Source organism: Dama dama, chromosome 5 (assembly GCF_033118175.1).
Source record: "Dama dama isolate Ldn47 chromosome 5, ASM3311817v1, whole genome shotgun sequence".
Taxonomy (NCBI): Eukaryota; Metazoa; Chordata; class Mammalia; order Artiodactyla; family Cervidae; genus Dama; species Dama dama.
The window spans coordinates 1,496,034-1,508,445 of NC_083685.1; the positions used below are offsets into that span (position 1 = coordinate 1,496,034).

General features: G+C 49.8%; 1 protein-coding gene across 1 annotated transcript in view; it reads left to right on the forward strand.

Moving 5' to 3' along the window:
- The first annotated feature begins 6,525 nt into the window (after positions 1 to 6,525).
- SPECC1L (sperm antigen with calponin homology and coiled-coil domains 1 like) overlaps positions 6,526 to 12,412 on the forward strand; it is an 84,915-nt gene continuing 79,028 nt past the window's right edge. The window contains exon 1 of the mRNA XM_061141408.1: positions 6,526 to 6,652. The gene's annotated coding sequence lies outside the window, so the exon portion shown is untranslated. The remainder of the gene's footprint in view (positions 6,653 to 12,412) is intronic.

Sequence of the window (12,412 nt, forward strand, 5' to 3'; positions counted from 1 at the left end):
AAGGGGAACCCTGGCGGCTGAGGGAGGGGCCCCAGGCCCACAGGCCAAGGCGTGGGCCACTCACATAGGTCCTTGGGCCTCACTCTCCTCACCTGTAAAGCAGGTTTTTTTTTTTTTTTTGGCCGCGCGGTGGCTTATGGGATCTTAGTTCCCCAACCAGGAGTTGAACCCAGGCCCTCGGCAGTGAATGCACCCAGTCCTAACCACTGGACTGCCAGGGAGTTCCCTCCTCACCTGTAAAATCGGGATTTAATCAGACACTTTGGCACGGGAGAGGGCCACAAGCAGGCGGAGGAACATGAGTGGAGTCTCAGTCGGGGTCCTTGTGGAGGTGGAACCAGGAGGCTGGACCAGGGTGAGTGCTTTCTGTGGACAGGGACCCAGAGCTGAGAGACAGTCAGCTCAGTTCAGTCGCTCAGTCATGTCAGACTCTTTGCGACCCCATGGACCGCAGCACACCAGGCCTCCCTGTCCATCACCATCTCCCAGAGTTTACTCAAACTCACGTCCATCGCATCGGTGATGCCATCCAACCATCTCATCCTTTGCCGTCCCCTTCTCCTCCTGCCCTCAATCCCTCCCAGCATCAGGGTCTTTTCCAATGAGTCACTTCTTCGCATCAGGTGGCCAAAGTATTGGACTTTCAGCTTCAGCATCAGTCCTTCCAATGAATATTCAGGGCTGATTCCCTTCAGGATGGACTGGTTGGATCTCCTTGCAGTCCAAGAGACTCTCAAGAATCTTCTCCAACACCATAGTTCAAAAGCATCAATTCTTCGGTGCTTAGCTTTCTTTATGGTCCAACTCTCACATCCATACATGACTACTGGAAAAACCATAGCTTTGACTAGATGAACCTTTGTTGGTAAAGTAATGTCTCTGCTTTTTAATATGCTGTCTAGGTTGGTCATAGCTTTTCTTCCAAGAAGCAAGCAAGCATCTTTTAATTTCATGGCTGCAGTCACCATCTGTAGTGATTTTGGAGCCCAGAAAAATAAAGTCTGACACTGTTTGCATTGTTTCCCCATCTATTTGCCATGAAGTGATGGGACCAGATGCCATGATCTTAGTTTTCTGAATGTTGAGCTTTAAGCCAACTTTTTCACTCTCCTCTTTCACCTTCATCAAGAGGCTCTTTAGTTCTTCTTCACTTTCTGCCATAAGGGTGGTGTCATCTGCATGTCTGAGGTTATTGATATTTCTCCCGGCAATCTTGATTCCAGCTTGTGCTTCCTCCAGCCCAGCGTTTCTCATGATGTACTCTGCATATAACTTAAATAAGCAGGGTGACAATATACAGCCTTGACATATTCCTTTCCTAATTTGGAATCAGTCTGTTGTTCCATGTCCAGTTCTAACTGTTGCTTCTTGACCTGCATATAGGTTTCTCAAGAGGCAGGTCAGATGGTCTGGTATTCCCATCTCTTTCAGAATTTTCCACAGTTTGTTTTGATCCACACAGTCAAAGGTTTTGGCATAGTCAGCAAAGCAAAAGTAGATGTTTTTCTGGAACTCTCTTGCTTTTTCGATGATCCAGCAGATGTTGGCAATTTGATCTCTTGTTTGTCTGCCTTTTCTAAATCCAGCTTGAACATCTGAAAGTTCTCGGTTCATGTGCTGTTGAAGCCTGACTTGGAGAATTTTGAGCATTATTTTGCTAGCGTGTGAGATGAGTGCAATTGTGTGGTAGTTTGAGCATTCTTTGGCATTGCCTTTCTCTGGGATTGGAATGAAAACTGACCTTTTCCAGCCCTGTGGCCACTGCTGAGGTTTCCAGGTTTGCCAGCATAAAGGCAGCATTTCCGGAGCCCTGGTGCGTGCCAGGCCCTGTCCTCGGGACGCTCACGCTGAGTCTCCAGGGCCGCAGCCGTTACTGTTTACTAGCCGTGTGACCGCGTGTGCAGAAAGGCACGGTGTGCAGGGGGTGCTTATTGAGGTGGGGACCTATTGCCTAGTTCTCCAACATCCCTGACCGGTGTGTTGTACTGGTATTCTTCAGAAAACAACTGGAGGTGCAGAGAGGTTGAGAGCCACGCTCGAGCTCACACAGCTGTCCCGGCCAGAGTTTGGGCTCAAGTCTGGGGGCCAGCAGAGCTGTTACATAGGCCCCCTCCTTGCCGGCATCAGTCTCCCTGACTGTGAAGTAAGGGGCCTCTTTCTTTTTCTGGCTGCGCCGGGTCTCAGTGGGAGCACATGGGATATCTTCACTGCCACGCGGAGGACCTTCCGTTGCGGTGGCGTGGGGGATCTCGTTCCCTGAGCAGGGACCAAACTCAGGCCCCTTGCACTGGGAGCATGCAGTCTTACCCCCTGGACCACCAGGGAAGTCCCTGAGAGGGTTTCATGACCTCTGAGCTCTGTGGGCCACGAGCAAGGGTGGCCACCTTGTCCGGCGTCGCTGTCCCTCCTGTGTCTCCTCTGGACTGCCCCCAGTCCCTCCCCGCCAGGCTTCAGAGCGTGGCCGCCTGGTCCCTGAGTTCCTCCCAGGGCCAACACTGCAGCTGCGGGCAGCACGTCTCGGTCTGCAGACACCTCTTGGCTCCGCTGACAGCTGCATGTTTCCCGGGACGCGGAGCGCCCCGGCTCCTGGAGAGGCGCGAGCGGAATCCCGGGCTTGCTGTCCTGGCGTGCGAGGAGCTGACGATCTGCTAACTGCTGGGGACACCTGTTTTCTGATGAAAACTTGGCCTGTGGGCCCTCCCTGTTTGGCTCCTCCAGCTGTGGAGCAGACGGAGGAGCTGGGCCCGAGTAGGGTGGGTGGGGTTGGGGGTGGGCGTCTGGGGGAGCCGAGTTGGTCAGCGGGAAACTAGAACTGGAGGCACAGAGCTTGGTGGGGGGGCGGTGAGGGGGTTCCAGGTTGCAGAGCTCCACCCATCTCAGCAAAAACTGCAGGGCCGGCAGAGCCTGACCAGGCGGCGATGTCTGCCTCTGAGGCTGGTCATCACAGCGCCCCAGATCCCGCCACTTGGTGGTCGGGGGTGGTGGAGGCTGGGCTCTGGGAGGGGATCCCATGGTGACAGATGTTCTGGATACCTCTTGCTCCTGGCCAGCAGCTGCCCAAATCACCTGCTCTTTCTGCCCCATCCACTCCTGATCAGCTGAGGGGGAGGAGGGAGCGAGGTGCAGTGAGGCCCAGCCACAGACTGGGGTGAAGTCTGGACAGGTCTGTGCACCCCACCCTCAGGCCTGTGACCTCTCCTCTGACCCCAGCACCCCACCAGGCCTCCCGGCCTCTCCAGGTCTCCAGACTCTGAGGGTCTCCCTCCCCATCCTGCACACGCCACAAGGCCAGTCTTCCTGAAGACGATCTCATCTCATGTCACTTCCTGGTCCCAAAGCTGCAGTGACCGGCTTCTGTCCACAATACAGAAGCCAAGTTCGAGGTCTAGTGGGGGAAGCGCTTTCTGCCTCAGATCTTCCTCAAATGCCATCTCCTCCTGGAATCCTGCTGATGCCTCCAGGACACCTGAGCCCCATCTCACCTGACTCGGGACCAAGTTACACGGCTGCCTATTCAGAGAAGGCTGTTGGAGGCTGGGGACCTGGTCAAAGCCATCTTTCATGCCCACCCATCCCCTGCACAGGTGTGCAGACCTGGTTGCTACTCAGGAAATGTCAGCAGCTCCTTTTACTTTGAAATTTCAACAGCAGAAAATCTAGCTTTGTGGTTTTGGCTCATGAAATGTAATTTGCTGTGTATCAGAAGGTTCATGGGAACTTGATTCCTAATGTTAAAAAGTAAAATCGTGACTCATATACAAATATAATATAAACACATATCAGAGTCTACTGAACTCATTCATTAAGTGAGGGAACCAGCAAGATGTTATCATCAGGTGAAAGGAGAACTCCAAGGTCAGACACATTTACCGAATAGAAATGTTGAAATGAACTTGGAAGCAAAACTGGTTTTTCCACTGTGGGGAGGGTTGTCCCAGGACATGAATTATGTGCATTGCTATCAATCTTCTACTATATTGCAAAAGAACTCAAAGACAATATAAGGCCCAGGAAGTGAAAAAGTGAGAAAATGTTAGTGGCTCAGTCCTGTCTGACTCTTTACAACCCCAAGGACTGTAGCCCTCCAGGCTCCTCTGTCCATGGAATTCTCCAGGCAAGAATATTGGATTTGGTAGCCATTCCCTTCTCCAGGGTTATCTTCCAGACTCAGGGATCAAACCCAGATCTCCTGCACTGCAGGCAGATTCTTTACCACCTGAGCCACAGGGAAGCCCATAAGGCCCAGAGCCCCCCAGAATTCAGAATCAGATAACCTAGAGGGGTGTGTACCAAGGGTGCATATAGCTTCCCATTGGCAACACCAGGAATGTTTTTTTTTTTTGCTTAACCCAGTTTTCATTCCACACATAGCTCACAACTGGAGACAACCCAAATGTCCATCAATAGAATAGATAAACCACCATATGGTAAATTCATACAGTGTAGTGATATTCATTTTGCATGCCACAGATGCATGCAACAAGACGGATGCAGCTTGCAGACTTAACGCTGAGTGAAAGAGGGTGACACAGAAGGATACCTGCTACAGGCTGAATCCTGCCCCCTGAAGATATCCAGTGCTTCCCTGGGATCTGTAAATGTTAGCCTATTTGGAAAGGTCTTTGAAGATGTGATAGATTAAGGATCATGAGATGGGGGGTTTATCCCGGACTATCTGGCTGGGCCCTAAACACCATCATGAGTGTCCTTATGTAAGAATCAGAGGGGGGCTTCACACAAATACAGCAAAGACCATAGACCGAGGCAGAGGTTGGAAAGAAGCAGTGGCAAGCAAAGGAGCATCAAGAAATGCAGGCAGCTGGCAGAGGCAGAAGAGACAAGGGCCCTCCAAGGAGACCCAGAGTTGCCAACGCCTAGGGGTTGGACTTGCCGCTTCCAGAACTGTGAGATGATATGTTCCTGTAGCTGTAAGTCATTCAGGTTGTGGTAACTTGTTACCGCGGCCCTTGGACATCAATACGATAGAATTCCACTTGTTTAAAGTTCAAAATCGGCCCATATTCATCCTGAGTTAGAGGTCAGAATGTGGTGACCCTCGGGGAAGTTGCAGTGTTGGCAAGGGAGAAGGGAGATGTGGCAAACAGCTCAAGTTCTTTTTCCCGACCTTCAGGTTTTTTGTATTTCATTGAGTCATATACTTATTTTGTGTACTTTTATATTACAGTGTCTAATATATTAAATTAGTCTTTAATGTTAGAGCGTCTTGTCCTCTGTGAAGTTCTTACAGGGCTGGCGTTAGGATCTAAATGATGTTGAGACCTGTTTGAATTGTAAAGGCCAAAACGGATGCAACGTGAATGCCCTTCACAGTCATCAGGCATTTGATGGCTGCTGGGCATCATGCCAAGCTCCCTTCATGCATTATCCCACTTAATCCCCAAAACCCATAACAGCTCCCACTTTGTAGACTAAGAAACTGGAATGTGAAGACAAACGGTTAGAAAGTGAGGAAGCCAGGATTTAAACCCAGGCTGTCTGGGGATGAGGACCGTTACTCAAGTCCTACACACATGTTGAATTATCTCTAGGCTATTAAACCATCATGGCTATTCCGATTTTTTTTTTTTTTAACAAAGGTACAGATCATCATGTATAGTAGGCCATCAGAGAAGCCCATAGTAGGCTACCATTTATGGTATATATAAAAAGAGAATCGAAAGAACCAATCAGGTTATTTTGGATCTTTGCTTATATTCATAAAATTTTTTTGGGAGGATATCAAGAAACTCAATGTATTTAGTTGCAGTTGGGAAGAGGAACTACAGCAAGGGACCTGGGGTAGAGAAGGCGCTTCCTGAACTTTCAAACATGTGAATGTATTGGAAATTTATTCAGAAGCAAAAAGGAACAAAGATTTATATGAATAAAAACCACCAGAGAATTATGTGAACAACTTTACGCCAATGGTTTTGAGAACATGAACACTTTTCTACAAAAATATAACTCCGTAAAAATGATATGGGAAGACAAAGAAATTGTCTAGACTTAGAACGGTTAATGTTGTGCTTACTTTAACACCTGCATCCCCATCTCTTCCAAGACCGCCGGGGAGTACCGGGAAGGCAGGGCTTCTGTGTTTTTCTCACCACTGTCCAGCTCAAGCCCAGCACTGTCCCTGGCACGCTGTAGATACGTGCTGCATGAAGGCTGAACCTCTGGGCTAAGCCAAGCCTTGGGATGGGATGAGGGGAGCGCTAATGGATCACTCGGCCACGCTCTGAACAGCCGCCAGGAGCATCCACCACCCCGACGGCCCGCGGGAAGCCTGACGCATGCGCAGTGCCTGCCCGAGGCCAGTCGGGTGGTACAGCGCCTGCGCGATTCCGGGCCGGGGATGGGGGGACGCGAACAGGGCAGCGCGGCCGGCGCCTGCGCAGCGACGCGTGTGGGCGGGGCCCGCGCCGCGCCTGCGCAGTCCTCGGCGGCCGTGGGGGGCCGGACGAGAGGCGGGCCCGGGGGCGGGGGCGCCGTGAGGGAGGCTGGGCCGGGCTGGGCCGGGCGGACGGCGCCGCGGGCTTGGCTGCCGCCCTGAGGCCGGACTCAACGGATTCGGGCCGCGCCACCGGGCGAGCTCGCCGCCCGGCCCCAGCCCGCGGAGCCAGCGAGCGAGCGAGCGAGGCGGCGGCGCGCGGTAAGAGCCTGCTCCGGGCCCCCTCAGCACGAGCGACGGCCGGCGCGCCTCTTCGCCTCGGCGCCGCCCGCGCGGCCCGGCCCCGGCGGCCCCGCGGACCCCGGCGGCCCGCGCCTGCGCCATCCCCTCCCGGGCCCCCCGGCCCGGCGCGCGCCTGCGCCGGCCGCTCCAGGGCCCCGGAGCCTCCCGCGAGGCCGCCTGGCCGGCAGCCTCGCCCCCCGCCCTCGGCCGCCCTGGGCAGGGCCGGCTTCGCGCGCGCGCCCGCCGGCGCCCTCCCCTCGCGCCCCAGGAGCGGCCGGGGCCACCGCTCCACAGCCCCTGGCCGGCGGTGCTCTGGCCCCGCATCCCCCGGCTGGCTCCCTGGCCTCGGGCCTCCTGCGGGCTCCGCTTCCGCCGGCCGCGCGCCCCCGTCCCTCCACCCCCACCTGCGCCCGGCTCTCTGCTGGCGGGGTCAGCCCGGGGCGGACGGAGGGTCCTTAATTCTCCGTACCCGGTTCATTGCTTCAGGTTGAAGGTGAACACTCTTGTGTTGTTGCCAAGGAAATCTGCATTTCCCTCAGTCCGGTCATTGTATGGCTTCAGTGGTTAACGCTTGAGACATCAGAGTTGGTCTCTGGGCAGCTTCGTTTGAGATAGATGACTTGGGAAAAAGAAATCAGTGTCCACATAGTTTCGGCCTGCTTAACAAAACCAAGGAAGAATGTCTGTGATCAGTCAAACGCAATTGAATCTGGGTTTGCCGATGCCCTTGGTACTTCGCCGGCAAGCACGCGAGAACCCGAGGAAAATGACCATAAATTCGTCGTCCTGTATCGATTATGGGGGAAATGTCTGTGTTTTTTTTTTTAAAGCATCTCCAGACATTGATAATGTTTCATAAATTTTCAAGAGATGCAAGAAACTACAGATAACGTTTGCTGTCACCCCCGGAGCTGCATCTTGACATGAAATCAGAGCCTGGGGTTTTGGTAGATACCAGCAGACCTCAGTACCTTATGGATAGCTTATTAAGTAAAGACATCGATGAAGAGTGTACGGTGTGAGAAGTAGGGTATTAACCTGGGTAAGATTTTTTTTTCCTATAAAGAGATAGCTGGTCCACTAATTTTTTTTCCTCTGCGAAGATGTCTCCTTTCCTCCTTTAAAGACTGCACTCCACGCAGTCTTTAAAGACTCAACTGGAGACAGCTGGTGGACGCTCTTTAACTGCCTGTGCACATTCTAGGTATGTAGGGATTTTCTTGACCTTCATTTTCGGTAAGACTGAATATTGTGCCGTGGTAGAGCTTTATCACTGCGCACCGTGGCAACAGTCCAGATACCTGAGTGTCCAGTTCTGCATCATAGTGAGTGGGAAGTGATTACAGCGATTGTGGTTAAGGTGAGGCCTGTATCAGAATTTCTATTTTAAACTTAACTTTTGGGATTTGGGGGTGTGTATCTGCTGTTGTGTCCTCTTGAGATGGGATTTCTCTGAGGCAGAGGTTCTCTTTATAGCTGACTCGACCCAGTTCCTCTTGTATTTCAGATGCACGTGTGCGTGCTCAGTCGTGTCTGACTCTTCACAACTGGTGGACTGTAGCCCGCCAGGCTCCTCTGTCCGTGGAATTTTCTGGGCAGGAATACTGGTGTGGGTTGCCATTTCCTACTCCAGGGGATCTTCGCGACCCAGGAATAGAACCCCCACATAGGCAAGAGGATTCTTTACTACTAGTGCCACCTGGGAAGCCCGTATTTCAGATGACTCAGATGATAATACTGCTTTGGTTCAAAATAATTATCAGGGTTGGGTTTCATAATACATTAAGACTTGGTGTATAACCATATACATATTTAAATCACGTGGCTCACTTATGCATAGTTATGATGCAGTAGAGGAAAAGTGACAAGGTGTCAGGAGGCAAGATAAATTCTCTTTGTGGCTTTGGGCTAGTCAGTTTTCCTTTCTGGGCTTTATTTCCCCATGTGTAAAGGTGGGATTTGGAAGTGGAGATGGAAGGACTCTGCTTGAGGTGTCAGTTTTAATGTTCAGTGGCTCCTTGCCTACTTAATCCTCTTCAGCCAGAGGTAGAACTGGGCCTTCTCACCAATTCCATGACATTGTGGTCCTTCCTTAAAGATTGGAGAGGTGGTGTCATAAAGTTGGTATGAACAAACCTCAGAAACTCTTGGTCAGGCTGTGAAACGAAGTGTTGAGTGGGCTTCAATGTATTTAACAAGGACAGTATAGTTTTTTGTAAAACTAAATTTATTCAACTAAAAGGCTGTTCTTTCTAAAAATGTCATTTTCTTGATGTTAAAGCATCTTTTATGATATGCTGGTGATTGTAAATGTCGGTATGTGGGATTGTAAATGGCATCTACAAGGTTCGTTCCCTTATCACAATAAGATATTTTTAGAAAAAAAGAGAACCTAGAATCTATTGTTTTGTTATTGCAGTAAGGGAGTTTAGGAAAAAGTTCCTGGGGCTTTTGCGGCTAAGAAGATTAAAACATAGATTACTTTTTAAGAGTAGATATAAAAAAAAACAAAAACAGTAGATATGAGTTTACTTTGTGGTAATTCATTTGTCACAAGCCACAGGCAACCAAGGAGGCTCTGTCATGTAGTAAAGATACTTCTCTTCTGATCACCCTTTCTACCAGATATAAAATGTCAGGATATTTGTGTGTGTGTGTGTGTGTGTGTGTGTGTAAGTGTAAGCCCAGGCGGGGGAATTCCTCCTGGTGGTTGGAATTGTTAGTATTGAATAGACTGGCTGCTGAGGTAAAGAACCCCTGTGGGGATTATCTGTCAGCTGGGAAATCTTTCAGTATTGTGGCCCCATTCTTTTGCTGTGAAACACCATGACCATCAAGAAATTAGGCTATGCTGATGGGAGAAGTGGCTGGCTCCATCTGTTTTAAAGTGGATGTGTAACAGATGACCTTTGTGTCCATGAAATCTTAAAAATTTTTAAAGATTTAAAAACTCTTTAACAGATTTAGTTACTGTAAATTTTGTTTGTACTCACAAAACTGCAATGTATAATGTGTATCAGACATGGATTTTTAAAGTGTCTCAAAATATTATAATCCCTGATTCTTGAAATACTCATTTTTGCCTTGGAGGACAGACTGCTCTCACTCACCTCTGAGTGCTCCAGTTTCAGGGGAGAACGCAGGAACTCTGTACAGGACATTTGTCCACAAGAAAAGAGGGCAGAGGTGTTTTTCCTGACCTTTCCTCACATCCTCATTGTCGTCCTGTCTTTATTTCTTTGGTTAAATCCTGAGGTTTGCTCCTGCCTGTCTTTCTAAAATGTTAATCTGCTCAAAGTTACTGACCCTCCTCTGGCACAATTTAAAATCCTTCAATGCCCCCCCCCCCCCCCCCCCCCGCCGGTATTCACAATCAGATCTGCCCCTGTAGCCCTGGCCCCGCGTTTCTTTAGGCATCCCCTCCAGAGCCTTGTTGAGCTCTTGGTCCCTGAGGCTTTCCCCATCTCCTGCTGGAATGCTCTTCTTTCACCTCGTCCTTCAAAACTCTGCTCAGAGTCCTCTGCCTGCAGGGCCTCCCTTGCCCTGTCTTCTGCAGGCCTGTCCAGCCCCCTCGCCTTAGGGTTTGGTCCCCGGTGTCTGACACAGAGCAGGGCGCAGAGACCCTCAGGCCCGGCCTCCGAGGACAGGGCTCACTTAGCCCCTGCCCCTCAAGAGGTCCACTGGCCTTGCCAGCCCTGCGACACCTTCCAGCCACGCACACCAACTTGCAGAGTCCATTTAATTGTGTCTTAGTGTCTAATTCAAATCTAACTTCTTGACAGAGGAGACTCTGTAATGTCTGTTTTATCAACCAGAAACGAGGTGGGCATCATCTTTACTTGCATGCTGTCTCCTTTCCCCTCCTTCTGCCTTGTGATTTTTTTTAAATCTCATGAATGGTAAAATTTTAAGAAATGAAGATATCAAATATCAAGTTTGTCTTTTGTGCATATAGCCAGGGAAAACAGGAATGTTAAAGGAAAAAAAAAAAATAAAGGGGAAAAAATACTTCATCTCTTAAAAAAAACTCCAAAAAACCCATATTACACTCATTTTCAAAAGAACTTGAGTTTATTAAAAAAAACACACACAACAGAGATCATGATTAAGTTTAGAAAACAGGCAAAGAAACTGGCAACAGGGTTAAAATTTGTCAAGAAATACTTGTTTAAAATGAAAGTTGTCCCTTTCTTCCTCTCTCCCTTCTCGTGTTCTTGGATAAAGCCCCAACTCAGCCATTTTCTTGGGACACCTTGTCCCCTAGAAAGTCCTGAGGCAGTTTGTTAAAGCTGCTTTTTTCCACAGCGGTCACAACTGGACTCCTTTCTCCCATGAAGGACCCTTCTTCTCCTGCGCAGGAGACGCCAGTGTCCCGAGTCCCACTCCTTTCTTTCCCTGGAGGCGTCTCCAGGTCATGGCTGTGCTCACCAGGCCCAAGAGTTCTTGAGCAGGAGATACTGAGTTTTCTCCTTGCATACCTTTTTCTTAAAAACAAAAAACGAACAAAAAAACCTTGATGGGTTTGTCTCAGTCTTTCCTTGGCCTCACAGCTTGCCAGATCTTAGTTCCCTGACCACAGATTGAACTTGGGCCCCCAGCAGTAAAAGCACCGAGTCCTGACCCCTGGACACCAGGGAATCCCATGGTTCAGGTCAGTCTTAAGTCTTCTGTCCTGGCTTCTTGTTCCTCCCTCTCTCGGTGTTTTCTGCAGACCCCATCACGTCATTCCGCTTCCTCGGGTGCGCTTTGTCTCATGTGATACATCATCTGCTGGGTTTTTCAACCCTGCCTCCTTCAGTTTTATTTTTTGGCTGCACTTCGAGGTTTGCAGGCTTAGTTCCCCAGCCGAGGGTGGAACCTGTACCCCCTGCATTGGCAGCTCAGAGTCTTAACTACTGGATCACCAGGGCAGTCCCTGGTTTATTCCGCTTTTGGCTGTTATGGATAATGCTGCTGTGAACCTCCGTGTACAAAGTTCTGTGTGGACAGGTGTATTCTGTGGTCTTAGATGTGTACCTAGGAGTGGAGTCGCTGGGTCCTGTCGTAGCGACGTTAAGCCTGTGGAGTCACCACCAGCTGTTCTCCACAGCCGCTCTGTGCACCGCCCCTCCGTCCCACACCACGCTCTCCGTTCCCCACTTCCTAATCAGTGTATGGGTGTTCAGGGGATGCTTTGAAAAACATGGGGCATTTTTGGTCCTTCTGCTTTTTGTTTTTCTCACCCACTCGATACTTCCGGAAAATTCTATCAAATCAGCTCGTACCATTCTGACTCATTATGATAATATTCCATAGTGCAAATATACTGTGTATTGATTCAGTTCAACAGAAAGTAAGAGGCTGCTATGTATCAGGCACAGATTTAGGCTCGGAGGCAATAAAACAAGATGCCCTGTGTTCTTAGAGTTTACTTTCTAGAAGGGGTGCTGGTGGGACATCAAGAAATGACAGGTAGCATAGCCTAGGGTTTTACCAGGGCAGTCTGAGTCTGTGACAGCTTTCAGAAGAGCGCATATGGCTAGATGGCCCTAAATGTTGTTGCAGGTTACTTTAAGGAGACGGTAGAAACATTTTTGTAAAATAAAAATTAGGAAAAAATAAATAAAAGACCTAACTGGTTAATGTGGCTGTGGAGATCTGAGAGGTCAACGGACGAGTCAGTTGGTGTTGGAGTCGTTGGTGACGAGTTAGCACATTTATGAATTGCATCCAAGTCCTCGTACTCCAATACTTTGGAAA